At 43.2% G+C, this 12,854-nt stretch overlaps 1 pseudogene; it reads right to left on the bottom strand.

The window, feature by feature from the left end:
* The window catches only part of LOC126619950 (receptor-like protein EIX2), a 79,694-nt pseudogene that overhangs the window by 42,423 nt on the left and 24,417 nt on the right, over positions 1–12,854 (bottom strand).

Genomic DNA, 12,854 nt, shown 5'->3' with positions numbered 1-12,854 from the left:
GGCGAACGAGCACTTTGGTGCCTATCTACAAGAATAAGGGCGACGTACAAAATTGCATGAACTATAGGGTTATTAAGCTAATGAGTCATACAATGAAGCTCTGTGAGAGAGTCATTGAGCATAGATTGAGGCAAGAGACACGGGTTTCGGACAACCAATTCGGGTTCATGCTAGGGCGCTCAACCATGGAGGCAATCTATCTCTTACGAAGATTGATGGAAAGATATAGAGATGGGAAAAAGGATTTACACATGGTCTTTATAGATTTGGAAAAAGCGTATGATAGGGCCCCAAGAGACATTATTTGGAGGATTTTAGAGAAGAAAGGAGTACGAGTAGCATATATCCAAGCTATAAATGATATGTATGAAGGAGCAAAGACTGCCGTAAGAACTTATGAAGGACAAACCGAAAGCTTTCCCATAACTGTAAGATTACATCAAGGCTCATCTTTAAGTCCTTACCTTTTTGCGTTGGTAATGGATGAGTTAACATGACATATTCAAGATGATATTCCTTGGTGTATGCTTTTCGCAGACGATATAGTGTTGATAGATGAAACTCAGGAAGGGGTAAATGCAAATCTTAACCTTTGGAGAGAAGTGTTGGAATCTAAAGGTCTTCGCCTAAGCCGATCAAAGACAGAATATATGGAGTGCAAGTTCAGTGCAAATGGAGGCCAAAACGAGTTAGGGGTGAGGATCGGAGATCAAGAAATACCAAAGAGCGATCGTTTTCGTTATCTAGGATCTATCTTGCAAAAGAACGAAGAATTAGATGGATATCTCAACCATAGAATACAAGCTGGATGGATGAAGTGGAAGAGTGCATCCGGCGTGTTGTGTGACCGCCGTATGCCACTGAAGCTCAAGGGAAAATTTTATAGGACGGCAATAAGGCCGGCGATGCTGTATGGCACAGAATGTTGGGCGGTGAAGCATCAACACGTACACAAAATGGGTGTAGCGGAGATTAGGAATGAGGATATCCGGGGTAAAGTAGGAGTAGCCGAAATTGAAGGAAAGATGAGAGAAAATCGGTTACGGTGGTTTGGACATATGCAAAGAAGGCCTACTGATGCTCCGATTAGAAGATGCGACTATGGGACAGAGGTTCAGGGCCGAAGGGGTAGAGGAAGACCTAGGAAAACTTTGGAAGAGACTTTAAGAAAAGACTTAGAGTACTTGGATCTAACGGAAGACATGACACAGGACCGAGCACAATGGCGTTCAAAGATTCATATAGCCGATCCCACTCAGTGACTTGGATTTTCCAAGTCTCCAACCGAGAAATTTTCCTCACTCGGGAAATTAAGGGAATACTACCTCAACCTACATGCTCCACTCACAAAGCTTCAACATACAAGCTTCAACAAAAGAAAATTCAGAGAACTTAGCGAAGAAGGCTTTGGTGTATTTAACACAATACGTTGAAATGAAGGAAAGCTATTTATTGATATCCCCGATAAGTCACAAATATGTACATATACAACAACAATAACAACAAAGCCTTTTCCCACTAAGTGGGGTCGGCTATATGAATCCTAGAACGCCATTGCACTCGGTTTTGTGTCATGTCCTCCATTAGATCCAAGTACTCAAGTCTTTCCTTAGGGTCTCTTCCAAAGTTTTCCTAGGTCTTCCTCTACCCCTTCGGCCCTGAACCTCTGTCCCGTAGTCACATTTTCGAACCAGAGCGTCAGTAGGCCTTCTTTGCACATGTCCAAACAACCGGAACCGATTTTCTCTCATATTTCCTTCAATTTTGGCTACACCTACTTTACCTCGGATATCTTCATTCCCAATCTTATCCTTTCTCGTGTGCCCATACATCCCATGAAGCATCCTCATCTCCGCTACACCCATTTTGTGTACGTGTTGATGCTTTACCGCCCAACATTCTGTGCCATACAACATCGATGGCCTTATTGTCGTCCTATAAAATTTTCCCTTGAGCTTCAGTGGCCTACTACGGTCACACAACACGCCGGATGCACTCTTACACTTCATCCATCCAGCTTGTATTCTATGGTTGAGATCTCCATCTAATTTTCCGTTCTCTTGCAAGATAGATCCTAGGTAGCGAAAACGGTCACTTTTTGTGATCTTCGCTAGATTGCTCCGGTCATTAGTGTTGATAAGTATATAAATGGATAGAGATAGGAAAGCAAACACAAGATGTACATGGTTCACCCAGATTGGCTACGTCCACGGAATATAGGAGTTCTCATTAATTGTGAAGGGTTTACACAAGTACATAGGTTCAAGCTCTCCTTTAGTGAGTACAAGTGAATGATTTAGTACAAATGACATTAGGAAATATTGTGGGAGAATGATCTCGTAACCACTAAACTTCTAAGTACCGGAGTGTGGTATCGTCTTTACTTGCCTTATCTGTCTCATAGGTAGATGTGGCATCTTCTCTGGAAGTACTCTTCCTCTATCCAGGGGTGGTATCTGTAACTGGTGGAGATGCACAAGGTAATGTATCAATTTCACTTGAAGCTTACTTGCAGTTTCAAGTTTGGTCAAGCGCGATACAAACCATGTAGTAGGAGTCCCCCAAGTCGCCGAGCTAGGGGATCTGCTGAAAGAGGTGACAGACAAGGTAAGCAATCAGAGCTCCGGCTGATTGTTCACATTCTCCCTATCTTGCAGGCCGCATGAAGGATAAAGAGAAGAAAAATGAGAAGATATGATATGTGGTACTTTTGCTTTTTAAGAAGTAACTTTCCACAGGCTTATTCTTAAACTGGGCTGGAGGGTTTTCTGGTTTCCTCCAGAGTATAAGGCCGACTGAAGAATTTGAGGGTCAAAACAAGTCCATCAAATCTATAGTACGTTCGACCCTGCTGATATGGGATACTTTTGCTTTTGACAGAGTAGTGGATGTATCGGCAAGTGTGCTGTTACGCTTGTCTCCACATGCTTCCTTGTATCCTTCTCACTTGCCCTATATGTTCCTCAGGCAGATGCGGTATCTTCCCTGGAAGCATAACATGTTGAAGATGAGTACTCGAAAGCAATGCCAGGTAAGTAATCAGGTAAGGGGTTCCAGGCCGTCAGTTCCTAGCTGGAAGCTTGATTCCAAGTGCTGACTGATTGCTCTCTTTCTCCTTGTCTTGCAGGTAAGAACAGGGCCAAAGGAAAAGACAGGGAAAAAGCATGATATGGGATACTCTTGCTTTTAACCCTGATGATATGAGATATTCTTGCTCTAGTATAGCTTGTTTACAGAGGTATTATCAGGGGGAAAGAATGCTGAATATTTCGAAAGGGTTAAGCATTTTTGCAGGTCTGCCTGTCCGTTCGGGATGGAGGTCGACATATATAGGAGTCTCCCTAACATCAAGTAATAATGTTATTCCTTTACCCTGCTTGGTCATTGCACGGTAGTGGGAGCTGCCAGCTTCACATGCTTCAACTCTGTCAGAGCACTTTGAAAAAGTGGTCTGTGGTATCTGGAAAGCTGATGTTGCGTGTGAAGATTACAGACAAGCTTTATCCAAGGAGATCCAGCTCTTGAAGTTGGGAAAGTGGTGCCTTTTCGGTTTTCGAACAAGCAATCCTGTTGGGGATCTGGCTCTCGAGATTCGGAGAACGATGCCTCTTCGATTTTTGAGAAAGCAATCCTGCTGGGGGTCTGGCTCTCGAGATTCGGAGAGCGGTGTCTCTTCGATTTTTGAGAAAGTAATCATGTTGGGAGTCTGGCTCTCGAGATTCGGAGGGCGGTGCCTCTTCGATTTTGGAGCAAGCAATTTTGTTGGGAGTGTTTTCCCGAATGTGAGTAAAGGTTGGGCATGTTTGCTAGTCTACCTTGCCACGAAGCACAGAGGTTGACACACAGGGACTTTCCAATTATCCAGCAGTGGTACTGTTCCTTTACCCTCTCTTCGATTTTCGAGAAAGTAATCATGTTGGGAGTCTGGCTCTCGAGATTCGGAGGGCGGTGCCTCTTCGATTTTGGAGCAAGCAATCTTGTTGGGAGTGTTTTCTCGAATGTGAGTAAAGGTTGGGCATGTTTGCTAGTCTACCTTGCCACGAAGCACAGAGGTTGACACATCGGGACTTTCCAATTATCCAGCAATGGTACTGTTCCTTTACCCTTATGGGTAATAATATGGTAGCTAGACCTTCAAAATTTATGTGTCTAAACTTTGTTAGTGTTGTTTCTTTGCTATTCTTTTACCCTACTTGGTCAGAGCGATGTAGTGGGAGCTGCAAGCTTCACGTGTCTCAACTTTGTCAGAGAACTTTGGCAAAGTTATCTGTGGTACCCATGAGCTACTGTTGCGTGTGGGAAGTGGGTGATTGAACAGTACGATTCATGTGCTTTCTACTTCGCCAGAAATCTTCGACAGAATGCCCATAATTTCCGCAAAGCTGAGTGTGCGTGTGACAGGTGCTGACAAGGCTGGAAAAGTAGGTGCCTCTTCGATTTCTGAGATCGGCCCTCGTGGTCTCTGAGCAGCCCAGCTTTTGAGAAAGCAGGCCTCTTCGATTTTTGAGATCGGCCTTCGTGGTCTTTGAGCAGCCCAGCTTTTGAGAAAGCAAACGCCTCTTCGATTTCTGAGATCGACCATTGTGGTCTCTGAGCAGCCCAGCTTTTGAGAAAGCAAATGCCTCTTCGATTTCTGAAGCTTCGTCGAGTGCAGATTTTTATAGGGGCTGACATTAAGTTTAAAAGCACACTTGAATATTCACCAGTAGAAGCTTCATTCTTGCACTTCTAAGATCTTAATTTGTCCGACCTCTTCTCTCTTCAACACCTTTGAAAATGTCTGGCCCCTCAACCGTCATTTTGACTTGAACCTTGTTAAAGAGGCAGCCCCGCCTTCTCCAGACAACATATGGCGCCCATCCTTCGTCTCCCCTACTGGTCCTCTTACCATTGGGGATTCCGTGATGAAGAATGATATGACCGCTGCGGTAGTGGCCAGGAACCTTCTCACTCCTAAAGATAACATACTACTTTCCAAACGGTCTAATGAGTTGGCTGTTAAGGATTCTCTGGCTCTCAGTGTTCAATGTGCAGGTTCTGTGTCTAATATGGCCCAACGCCTATTTGCTCGAACCCGCAAAGTTGAATCATTGGCGGCTGAAGTGATGAGTCTCAAACAGGAGATTAGAGGGCTCAAGCATGAGAATAAACAGTTGCACCGGCTCGCACATGACTATGCTACAAACATGAAGAGGAAGCTTGACCAGATGAAGGAATCTGATGGTCAGGTTTTACTTGATCATCAGAAATTTGTGGGTTTGTTCCAAAGGCATTTATTGCCTTCGTCTTCTAGGGCTGTACCGCGTAACGAAGCTCCAAATGATCAACCTCTGATGCCTCCTCCATCTAGGGTTCTGTCCAGTACTGAGGCTCTGACTGATCCCCCTCCGGTGCCTTCTCTTTCTGGGGCTCTACCGACTGCTGAGACTTCTCCTAAGCAACCTTTGTGAAGGCTCCCTCTTGTTTGTTTATTTTGACTCAAGTATATGTACATATTTGTAACTTATCGGGGATATCAATAAATAAGCTTTCCTTTATTTCAACGTATTGTGTTAAATACACCAAAGCCTTCTTCGCTAAGTTCTTGAATTTTCTTTTGTTGAAGCTTGTATATTGAAGCTTTGTGAGTGGAGCATGTAGGTTGAGGTAGTGTTCCCTTCATTTCCCGAGTGAGGAAAACTTCCCGGTTGGAGACTTGGAAAATCCAAGTCACTGAGTGGGATCGGCTATATGAATCTTAGAACGCCATTGTGTTATGTCCTGTGTCATGTCCTCTGTGAGATCCAAGTACTCTAAGTCTTTTCTTAAGGTCTCTTCCAAAGTTTTCCTAGCTCTTCCTCTACCCCTTCGCCCCTGAACCTCTGTCCCATAGTCGCATCTTCTAATCGGAGCGTCAGTAGGCCTTCTTTGCACATGTCCAAACCACCGTAACCGATTTTCTCTCATCTTTCCTTCAATTTCGGCTACTCCTACTTTACCCCGGATATCCTCATTCCTAATCTTATCCTTTCTCGTGTACCCACACATCCAACGAAGCATCCTTATCTCCACTACACCCATTTTGTGCACGTGTTGATGCTTCACCGCCCAACACTCTGTGCCATACAGCATTGCCGACCTTATTGTCGTCCTATAAAATTTTCCCTTGAGCTTCAGTGACATACGGCGGTCACACAACACGCCGGATGCACTCTTCCACTTCATCCATCCAGCTTGTATTCTATGGTTAAGATCTCCATCTAATTCTCCGTTCTTTTGCAAGATAGATCCTAGGTAACGGAAACGGTCGCTCTATGGTATTTCTTGATCTCCGATCCTCACCCCTAACTCGTTTTGGCCTCAATTTGCACTGAACTTGCACTCCATATATTCTGTCTTTGATCGGCTTAGGCGAAGACCTTTAGATTCCAACACTTCTCTCCAAAGGTTAAGATTTGCATTTACCCCTTCCTGAGTTTCATCTATTAACACTATATCGTCTGCAAAAAGCATACACCAAGGAATATCATCTTGAATATGTCATGTTAACTCATCCATTACCAACGCAAAAAGGTAAGGACTTAAAGATGAGCCTTGATGTAATCGTACAGTAATGGGAAAGCTTTCGGTTTGTCCTTCATGAGTTCTTACGGCAGTCTTTGCTCCTTCATACATATCCTGTATAGCTTGGATATATGCTACTCGTACTCCTTTCTTCTCTAAAATCCTCCAAAGAATGTCTCTTGGGACCCTATCATAGGCTTTTTCCAAATCTATAAAGACCATGTGTAAATCCTTTTTCCCATCTCTATATCTTTCCATCAATCTTCGTAAGAGATAGATTGCCTCCATGGTTGAGCGCCCTGGCATGAACCCGAATTGGTTGTCCGAAACCCGTGTCTCTTGCCTCAATCTATGCTCAATGACTCTCTCCCAGAGCTTTATTGTATGACTCATTAGCTTAATACCCCTATAGTTCATGCAATTTTGTACATTGCCCTTATTCTTGTAGATAGGCACCAAAGTGCTCGTTCGCCACTCATTTGGCATCTTCTTCGTTTTCAAAATCCTATTGAAAAGGTCAGTGAGCCATGTTATACCTGTCTCTCCCAAAACTTTCCACACTTCGATTGGTATATCGTCTGGGCCTACTGCTTTTCTATGCTTCATCTTCTTCAAAGCTACAACCACTTCTTCCTTCCGGATTCTACGATAAAATGAGTAATTTCTACACTCTTCTGAGTTACTCAACTCCCCTAAAGAAGCACTCATTTCATGTCCTTCATTGAAAAGATTATGAAAATAACCTTTCCATCTGTCTTTAACTGCGTTCTCTGTAGCAAGAACCTTTCCATCCTCATCCTTGATGCACCTCACTTGGTTTAGGTCCCTTGTCTTCTTTTCCCTTGCTCTAGCTAGTTTATAGATATCCAACTCTCCTTCTTTGGTATCTAGTCGCTTATACATATCGTCATAAGCCACTAACTTAGCTTCTCTCATAGCTTTCTTCGCCTCTTGTCAAAATAAACAAATAAGAGGGAGCCTTCACAAAGGTTGCTTAGGAGAAGTCTCAGCAGTCGGTAGAGCCCCAGAAAGAGCAGGCACTGGAGGGGAATCATTTGGAGCCTTAGTACTGGACAGAACCCTAGAAGGAGGAGGCAGCAGAGGTTGATCATTTGGAGCTTCATTACGCGGTACAGCCCCAGAAAACGAAGGCAATAAATGCCTTTGGAACAAACCCACAAATCTTTGATGATCAAGTAAAACCTGACAATCAGATTCCTTCATCTGGTCAAGCTTCCTCTTCATGTTTGTAGCATAGTCATGTGCGAGCCGGTGCAACTATTTATTCTCATGCTTGAGCCCTCTAATCTCCTGTTTGAGACTCATCACTTCAGCCGCCAATGATTCAACTTGGCGGGTTCGAGCAAATAGGAGTTGGGCCATGTTAGACACAGAACATGCACATTGAACACTGAGAGCCGGAGAATCCTCAACATCCAACTCATCAGACCGTTTGGAATGTAGTCTGTTATCTTTGGGAGTGAGAAGGTTCCTGGCCACTACCGCAGCAGTCATATCATTCTTCATCACGGAATCCCCAACGGTAAGAGGACCAGTAGGGGAGACGAAGGATGGGCGCCATATGTTGTCTGGAGAAGGCGGGGCTGCCTCTTCAATAAGGTTCAAGTCAAAACGACGGTCGGAGGGGCCAGACATTTTCAAAGGTGTTGAAGAGAGAAGAGGTCGGACAAATCAAGATCTTAGAAGTGCAAGAATGGAGCTTCTACTGGTGGAGATTCAAGTGTGCTTTAGAACTTAATGACAACCTTTATAAAAATCTGCACTCGACGGAGCTTCAGAAATCGAAGAGGCGTTTGTTTTCTCAAAAGCTGGGCTGCTCAGAGACCACGAGACGTTTGCTTTCTCAAAAGTTGGGCTGCTCAAAGACCACGAAGGCCGATCTCAGAAATCGAAGAGGCACTTGCTTTCTCAAAAGCTGGGCTGCTCAGAGACCACGAGGGCTGATCTCATAAATCGAAGAGGCACCTACTTTTCCAGCCTTGTCAGCACCTGTCAGCTTTGCGGAAATTATGGGCATTATGTCGAAGATTTTTGGTGAAGTAGAAAGCACATGAATCTTACTGTTCAATCACCCACTTCCCACACGCAACATTAGCTCATGGGTACCATAGATAACTTTGCCAAAGTTCTCTGACAAAGTTGAGACACGTGAAGCTTACAGCTCCCACTACACCGCTCTGACCAAGAAGGGTAAAAGAATTGCAAAGAAACAGCACTAACAAAGTTTAGACACATAAATTTTGAAGGTCTAGCTACCATATTACTACCCACAAGGGTAAAGGAACAGTACCACTGCTGGATAATTGGAAAGTCCCTGTGTGTCAACCTCTGTGCTTCGTGGCAAGATAGACTAGCAAACATGCCCAACCTTTTCTCACATTCGAGAAAACACTCCCAACAAGGTTGATTGCTCCAAAATCGAAGAGGCACCGCCCTCTGAATCTCGAGAGCCAGACTCCCAACATGATTACTTTCTCAAAAATCGAAGAGACACCGCTCTCCGAATCTCGAGAGCCAGCCCCTAGCAGGATTGCTTTCTCAAAAATCGAAAAGGCAACGTTCTCTGAATCTCGAGAGCCAGATCTCCGACAGGATTGCTTGTTCGAAAACCGAAGAGGCACCACTTTCCCAACTTCAAGACCCGGATCTTCTTGGATAAAGCTTGTCTGTAATCTTTACACGCAACATCAGCTTTCCAGATACCACAGACCACTTTTTCAAAGTGCTCTGACAGCGTTAAAACATGTGAAGCTGGCAGCTCCCAGTACCGTGTTATGACCAAGCAGGGTAAAGGAATAGCATTACTACTTGGTGTTAGGGAGACTCCTATATATGTTGACCTCCATCCCCAACAGACAGACAGACCTGCCAAAATGATCAACCCTTCCTCATATCTGAGAGGGCACTCCCAAAGAAGCCTTTCGAAATATTCAGCTTTCTTTCCCCCCGATAATACCTCTGCAAACAAGCTATACTAGAGCAAGAATATCTCATATCATCAGGGTTAAAAGCAAGAGTATCCCATATCATGTTTTTTCCCTGTCTTTTCCTTTGGCCTTGTTCTTACCTGCAAGACAAGGAGAAAGAGAGCAATCAGTCAGCACTTGGAATCAAGTTTCCAATCAGTAACTGACTGCCTGGAACCCCTTACTTGATTACTTACCTGGCATTGCTCTCGAGTACTCATCTTCAACATCTTATGCTTCCAGGGAAGATACCGCATCTGCCTGAGGAACATATAGGGCAAGTGAGAAGGATACAAGGAAGCATGTGGAGACAAGCGTAACAGCACACGTGCCGATATATCCACTACTCTGTCAAAAGCAAAAGTATCCCATATCAGCAGGGTCGAACGTACTATAGATTTGATGGACTTGTTTTGACCCTCAAATTCTTCAGTCGGCCTTATACTCTGGAGGAAACCAGAAAACCCTTCAGCCCAGTTCAAGAATAAGCCTGTGGAAAGTTACTTCTTCAAAAGCAAAAGTATCTCATATCATCTCTTCTCATTTTTCTTCTCTTTATCCTTCATGCTGCTTGCAAGATAGGGAAAATGTGAACAATCAGCCGGAACTCGAAATCAAAGTTCTGATCTGGGACTGATTGCTTAGAGCTCTGATTAATTACCTTGTCTGTCACCTCTTTCAGCAGATCCCCTAGCTCGGCGACTTGGAGGACTCCTACTACATGGTTTGTATCGCGCTTGACCAAGCCTGAAACTACAAGTAAGCTTCAAGTGAAATTGATACATTACCTTGTGCATCTCCACCAGTTAAAGATACCACCCCTGGATGGAGGAAAAGTACTTCCAGAGAAGATGCCACATCTACCTACGAGACAGATAAGGCAAGTCAAGACGATGCCACACTCCGGAACTTAGAAGTTTCGTGATTACGAGATCATTTTCCCACAATATTTCCTAATGTCATTTGTACTAAATCATTCACTAGTACTCACTAAAAGAGAGCTTGAACCTATGTACTTGTGTAAACCCTTCACAATTAATGAGAACCGCTCTATTTCATGGACGTAGCCAATATAGGTGAACCACGTACATCTGGTGTTTGCTTTTCTATCTCTATCCATTTATATACTTATCCACACTAATGACTGGAGCAATCTAGCGACGATCACAAAAAATGACCGTTTTCGCTACCTAGGATCTATCTTGCAAGAGAACGGAGAATTAGATGGAGATCTCAACCATAGAATACAAGCTGGATGGATGAAGTGTAAGAGTGCATCCGGCGTGTTGTGTGACCGTCGTAGGTCACTGAAGCTCAAGGGAAAATTTTATAGGACGGCAATAAGGCCAGCGATGTTATATGGCACAAAATGTTGGGCGGTGAAGCATCAACACGTACACAAAATGGGTGTAGCGGAGATAAGGATGCTTCGTCGGATGTGTGGGCACACGAGAAAGGATAAGATTGTGAATGAGGATATCCGAGGTAAAGTAGGAGTAGCCGAAGTTGAAGGAAAGATGAGAGAAAATCGGTTACGGTGGTTTGGACATGTGCAAAGAAGGCCTACTGACGCTCCGGTTCGAAGATGTGACTACGGAACAGAGGTTCGGGGCCGAAGGGGTAGAGGAAGACCTAGGAAAACTTTGGAAGAGACCCTAAGAAAAGACTTAGAGTACTTGGATCTAACGGAGGACATGACACAAAACCGAGCGCAATGGTGTTCTAGGATTCATATAGCCGACCCCACTTAGTGGGAAAAGGCTTTGTTGTTGTTGTTGTTGTTGATCAACCGGTACACTTAGCAAAGGAGGATGAAAAGAACCTAATTAACCCCTCAAAGATAATCTAAGTAACGTCATTGCAAAAACAAAAAGGCCACTAAATTAAACACAACACTTTCACTAAATTATAACTTCAAATTGCACTCTTCAATCTCCTTCTTCTCCAGTTTAAAGGGAGCATTGCTTACCAATGGTAGATGCACGAGCTAAAAAGATTAAAAAAACCCACAACATATATTAGTCATAATTTAAAGATAATTGTAGAGACCAAAATGATATTAACCATGATGGCAATGATGCCATATCATTATACTGCAGTTCTCTGTATAAAAGTGCACTTAGCCAATCGTATTAATAGACTCAAAACTGTAATAATATTATTCATTATGTGGAAGAGTACTTATAGTTTACCCATCAATCATTCCTTGTCGCCTGATCAACGCAACCCTCACATAAGGCCAATCGTACACACAGTTCAAGAACTTGTAGTATGTGTATCTCCATGACCTGATGAATATCAAACTCCTACACAACTCCCCAAAATCCAATAGCAAAACCAAGCACCAAACTCAAGTAAAACCCTGTGGTATAAGCCCATCATTTTCTTTAACTTGATCCCCAAACATTGGTTGCTCCTTTGGACTTGATTCTTCAGGAGAGGATAACTGTTGAAGTGGAATTCCACAAAGCAGAGGATATCCAGCGAAATAAGATGGATCATAGGTTTGGAGCTGAGTCCCCATTAGAATCTTTTAAGACAGGTTGTTGTTTGACAAGTCCAAATCACCAAGATCATATATTTGAAAAAGGCTTGTTGGTATTCCGCCATATATGTGGTTTCTTGACAGTTCAAGGGACTGTAAGGACTCCAATTTTCCGATCATTGGAGTTATTTGACTTGTTAAATTGTTTCTTGATAGGTTTAAGCTAACCAACCCCACAAGATCAGTGATTTCCGTAGCAATCTCCCCCGTTAATTGGTTACTCGACAGATGAGTACTCTTTACAAGCACCAAAGTACTTTTGTATTTGGACATTTTGCTTTTCCATATCAAGGATGCTTCCTCAAAATAACCTTGTCCACCAATTGAGCTATTATAGATATGATAGATAGTTATACTTGAACTTCCTTTTTTAGTCAAATTGTTGATGCATTTGGGTATATTTCCAAAAAGAGCATTATCACTCAAATCAAGAAATGCAAGATTTTCAAAACGTGTCCAACAATTAGGAAGTTGTTCGTACAAATTGTTGCTTGAGAGATCAAGAAAGGCTAAACAACTAACCTTGTTCGGAGTCTTTGGACACACGAAAGAAATTAACCCTGAAAGCTTATTGTTGGAGAGATCTAGAGATATCGCTGTGGAAAGGAATGAAGGGACTGGACTTTCCAATCGGTTCCAACTCAAATTCACTTTACTAAAGGAAGATGAGGGAAACTCAAATCTTGAATTTGGAATTGTTTTTATAATTCGGTTGTTGGAAAGATCTATAAAAATAGATCCAAGATCCAAATGAGACAGAGGGCTCCAAAACAACCTTG

This window comes from Malus sylvestris, chromosome 1, assembly GCF_916048215.2.
Source record: "Malus sylvestris chromosome 1, drMalSylv7.2, whole genome shotgun sequence".
Classification (NCBI taxonomy): Eukaryota; Viridiplantae; Streptophyta; class Magnoliopsida; order Rosales; family Rosaceae; genus Malus; species Malus sylvestris.
The sequence above is the reverse complement of the archived record's forward strand: the minus strand, read 5'-3'. Positions and strand labels throughout refer to the sequence as shown.